Source organism: Erithacus rubecula, assembly GCF_903797595.1.
Source record: "Erithacus rubecula genome assembly, chromosome: 23".
In the NCBI taxonomy this organism is placed as follows: Eukaryota; Metazoa; Chordata; class Aves; order Passeriformes; family Muscicapidae; genus Erithacus; species Erithacus rubecula.
The window spans coordinates 1676551-1681717 of record NC_136675.1 but is presented as its reverse complement, the minus strand read 5'-3'; the positions used below and the strand labels follow the sequence as shown (position 1 = coordinate 1681717).

Sequence of the window (5167 nt, the reverse complement as noted above, 5' to 3'; positions counted from 1 at the left end):
CTGCTCACCCCAAATCCCCTCAGCCCCTCTCCTCTGAGCATCCCTGGTTCACCCCTCTGATGGGTTCGAGAATTAGGATGAAAATGTTTAGGATAAATTTCTCCCTGTGAGGATTAGGATGAAGATATTTGGGGTAAATTCTCCCCATGAGGGTGGGATGGAACTGCCAGAGCAGCTGTGGCTGCCCCTGGATCCCTGGCAGTGCCCAAGGCCAGGCTGGACACTGGGAGCAGCTGGGACAGTGGGAGGTGTCCCTGCCATGGATGAGTTTTCAAATCCCTTCCCAGACAAATTATTCCAGGATTCTCTGACTCCATGACATGACCAACATGAAAGTTTTCCCAGGGGGAAAACTTGATATCCATCAATTTAATCACAAATATCACACATTTATTAATTTCTCTCTCCTCTTGTATCTTTACATATTTTAAAAATCAAATATTCTTGGATCTGATGTTGGTTTCCTTGAGCTGCCTGGGTGAGTGTGAAGTCTGAAATGGAACCAGGAACCTCTGTGTTATTTGTAACCCCATCAGCAGGAGCTGCCCAGATTTGTCTCTGCTACATTGAGCTGAGAGCCTGAAGACAACTTGGTTTAATTTGTCAAGGCATTTTTAAGAGAATGCAGGAAACAAACCCACCCCAGCAGCCTTTCAGAGTCTCTTTATTTGAAATTCAATAATGTCAGCAGCCAGCCAACCTTGCTTTATAACTTCAAGATAGAAGTGCTAAGTGGAGAATTACTTTGAATATTTTAAGTACAGCTGACCAGCTGCTTATTTAGATATATATATAAATATATCACTGACAGGGTTTTATCACTCCAGCAATATGAGGCTGTTTTAAAGGGAAAGTTTCATTTTTTGGTGCTCACTGGGAAGCTTTCCTGAGCCCCTAGAATGGCACAGAGCAGAAATTTTAGTCACAAGCAGTCAAAATTCATGAGCCTGGCCTTGCTGAAAAAATTAAGACGAGTCTAAAAATTAGGGAACACAAACAAATATTTGCATTTCTTCCTCTTTGTCTGTATGTTTCCAAGTCAGCTTTCCAGTTTCTTTTCCTAAAGATCCAGAAAACTGGTTGGGGATTATTTATTTCTTTGTGGGAACAGAAGCTTTCAGACCATGTGGCTCCCAGAAATGGAGCATCAATCCCCACCCTTGGCCACGGTCACAGGATGGAAACGTCAGAGTCTGACATTGCAGCTCCCTAAAATGAGAAGATTTTCACACTGCCCACCTCAGTAAGCGAGTTCCTTCCCAAGGTAGGACAGCTCCATAAAAAAAACACTGTGCAAGAGTTTGTGCCATCCCAGAGTAGCAAAATCAGCTCCCAGGCTGGAGCTTTCCTGTGCCCACAGCCAGCAGGGTTTGGGAGAGCAGGAAAGGGGCTGGGGGTGGGACAGGAGCTGGGTCCCACTGCTCCAAGAAGGGAAAATGTCCCAGCCCTGCTTAGAGGCAGGAGGTTCTGGCTGGGGCAGCAGGGTGGCCCAGGGACACTGGAGTGTCCCAGCAGGTGACACTGGCCTAACTGGGGGGACAGTGAGGAGGAGTGCAAGGAACTGCTCAGGAAGGGCTCCACAAGGCTGGGTGGTGCTGGGGGCTGTGTCCAGCTCACAGCAAGGACCTGGAGGGGCTGGAGCCCCAGGAGGGGCTGAGGAGCTGGGAAGGGAGGGCAGAAAAGGGGGATCAGGGGGACCCTTCTGGCTCTGCACAACCCCCTCACTCTCCTCCATTCCCAGGGCAGGGGTGGAACGAGGTGGGGATTCCCATCCTTCCAAAGCATTCCATGAGCCCATGGCTCTGTGACATCACCTGCCTGAGTCTGGGGAAGGACAGGGGACCAGTGATGGTGAGGGACAGCTCTGAGGGACAGCTCTGGGTGTGCAGCTCTGGATGTCCAGCTCAGAGAGGAGGAGGAGGAGAAGGGCATAGAAGCTGCTCAGCCATGATCCCATCCCATATCCAGTTCTGGGCAGTTGTTTCTAGCAGAGAAGATCTGGGTGATGTGACCCAGACTGCCCAGGGCAGAGCCCATCCTTCTCCTGTGCTTCAGGAATTCAGAGCTCAACGACTCCATTGCACAAAGATGCAGCATGCAAGGAACCTTTCCTCCCCACAGAAGAGGCCACTTGAAGCCCTGCCATGAGCTGAGCTTCAGGGCAGTTTGCTGCTCTGCTCCTGCTGGCTCTGAGATCCCTGTCCAGGTAATTGGGGGTTTCTGCAGTGAAACAATGGCAGGGAATGGTTTATGCATACACAGGTCTGTGTAATCTGACGGTGCAGCCTCTCTGGAATGCATTAAAGCTCTGCTCAGCCCCAGGCTCCCCCATATCCCAATCTCCTTGCTCAGTGACACCCAGGGCTGTGGGGCAGCTGATTCCAGGGTAACAAATCCCATGGGATTCAAGTGTAACCATGGTGAGTGAAATAGGGAAGATTACTCTGAAGACTTCCTGGGAAATTCATTCTTTGCAGAAAACAAGGATCAACATCAAATCCAGAAGCTCAGCCTTGATAAACAAATGAGGATGGAAACCCTGGCAGGTCCAAAATAAAGGATTTAGATGTGCCAAAATTTCTGGGTCTTGGACACCACAGGGAGTCCTGGAGTGGTTTAGGCTGGAAAGGACCTTAAACCCCACCCAGTGCCACCCCAGGGACACTCCCACTGTCCCAGCTGCTCCCAGTGTCCAGCCTGGCCTTGGGCACTGCCAGGGATCCAGGGGCAGCCACAGCTGCTCTGGCAATTCCATCCCAGCCCTGCCCACCCTGCCAGGGAACAATTCCTGCCCAAGATCCCAGCCAGCCCTGTCCTCTGGCACTGGGAGCCATTCCCTGTGTCCTGTCCCTCCCTGCCTTGATCCCAGTCCCTCTCCCTCTTTCTTTAGGCTCTTTGAGGCCACAGGCAGGTCACTCTTAAGTTTCTCCTCTCCAGGCTGTACAATCCCAACCCTCCCAGCCTTTTCCTGTCCTCTGTTCCTGATGACCCTTCCAAATGGGCATTTTGGAGCGCCATGACTTCCCTTGGCCCATCCAAAGTCAGACTTTGGGAAGGTTGTAGATCCCAGAGGAAATGTGTTCTGGCAGGCTCAGCTTCATGAGAGGACACAGGGATTGATTCCCACTACCTGGAACTTTTCTGGAGGGAATTCACGGGAAGAATCACACTTAGGGTGTTATTTTTACCCTTGTTTGCATCACAGTGAGCCAAATCAGAGAAGAAATTAGAGATCAGGCAGCCTTGCTTCTCCTGCAGTCCTGAGCACAATAGCAACTTTCCTCCTTCACTCCTGAATCCCTGCTATCTTCTCAGGGCAGCTGCTCTTTTTTCCAATCATTTTTCCAATTTTTCATTATTGTTTTGTCCCTTCCATAAAGCAGGATGAAAATGAAAGCCCATAAAACTTTCCATCTCTGTGGCACGGATCTATTGGCAGATAAAAACCTGCTACAAATCATTAAGCCAAGATGCAGCTGGAGCTGCTGCTGGGAGGTGCCAGGGTGACATTGGAGCACAGATTCCTGGAAGTTTCAGACAGCTCAGGACCACAGCTCACCACAGCTGCTCTGGGTGTGCACAGGGCAGCTGCAAACTCTGCTTTCCACAAGGCCTCCCATTGCTGAAGAGCAGATGAGATAAATTCCTGCTCAGGGCAATCTCCAAGGGCTCCTTGTCCCTCCAGGTGATTCCTGTACCTCCTTCCCCATAAGTGATTTGCCCAGAAAGCTCCTGTTAGGACCTGGCTGCCCTTGTAATTTGGGGATGTTTTAAAGCCTCTGGCAGGATTGTTCTGAAGGTGTGGAAATTCACCCTCTGGATGCTGTGGTTTAACAATCCCCAGAAAACTTGCATTTAACTCAGTTTTTCTACCCTTATCCACATTTTTCTCAACATCAGCTCTGCACTGGAGCTCTTCAATTTGTGCCTTCATCTCCCTGAACCTTTTCCTGGTATTGTTCCCTTTCCAGGTCTGATATTACATGGAGGCTCTACAAGGGCCCTTTGGAGAGGGAAAAGAGGCATTTTCTGCTGCTGGAGCAGCTCTGGCAGTGATTGGCAGGGAGTGTTTCAGTGCTCAGGCTGCAGTCCCTGATTTGATTTCATCCTCCTCCTTCAGAGAACACAAAATTATGGAAACCACTTGTCTTTAACTGCAGAGGAGCAGCCAGACCTGGCCCCAATCAGGAAACACTCCAGACCTGTGCTGGGAGGTTCTGAACAAAAGGAGAACTTCGAACTGGGGTGCTAATGGAGTTGTTTGTCTGAAAGGGGCAGAAAAATGTGCTTTGGTGAGAATGGGGATGGCAGCCACAGAATCAGAGAACCATGGAATGGTTTAGGCTGGAAAGGACCTTAAATCCACCCAGTGCTACCCCAGGGACACCTCCCACTGTCCCAGCTGCTCCCAGTGTCCAGCCTGGCCTTGGGCACTGCCAGGGATCCAGGGGCAGCCACAGCTGCTCTGGCAATTCCATCCCAGCCCTGCCCACCCTGCCAGGGAACAATTCCTGCCCAAGATCCCAGCCAGCTCTGCCCTCTGGCACTGGGAACCATTCTCTGTGTCCTGTCCCTCCCTGCCTTGTCCCCAGTCCCTCTGCAGCTCTCCTGGAGCCCCTTCAGGCCCTGAAAGGCACAATGTGGTCACCCCAAAACCTTTCCTGCAGGGTGAGCAGGAATTACAGAGAAAACCTCCTGCAGACCTGTAGGACATCACTGGGATCAGTGATCCTGTATCACACTGGGATCAGTGTCCTATATTGCATTGGGATCAATGATCCTGTATCACATTGGGATCAATAATCCTATATCATACTGGGATCAATAATCTTCTATCACATCAGGATCAGTGATCCTGTATCACTGTGGGATCAATGACCCTGTATCACTCTGGGATCAATGATCCTGAACACATTGTCCCTTTTTGGAGGAGTACTGCAATAACAGTGCTCAGTTCCTGCTCTGTGCTGATAAGGAGGGTGTCAGTGACTGCAGGATTTTCCTCACAGATCCATAAATCCCTTCCTGGCCATCATCACCCTCACCATCCTCATTCCCACCACATCCCTGCTCCCATTAAGCTGCACTGGCTCCTTGCTTTGTCCCTCTGGACTCAGCGTTTTACACTTGTCTGCATTAAATTGCATTTGCTGCCTGAGTCACTTAA

General features: G+C 50.3%; 1 long non-coding RNA gene across 1 annotated transcript; it reads right to left on the bottom strand.

Moving 5' to 3' along the window:
- Window positions 1-368: 368 nt before the first annotated feature.
- On the bottom strand, window positions 369-1395 carry LOC306811639. The gene is made up of 2 exons (XR_013776709.1): window positions 1240-1395; window positions 369-491 (listed from the first exon to the last, which is right to left on the bottom strand). It is a non-coding gene; the product is annotated as an uncharacterized lncRNA (long non-coding RNA).
- Between the last annotated feature and the right edge of the window lie 3772 nt (window positions 1396-5167).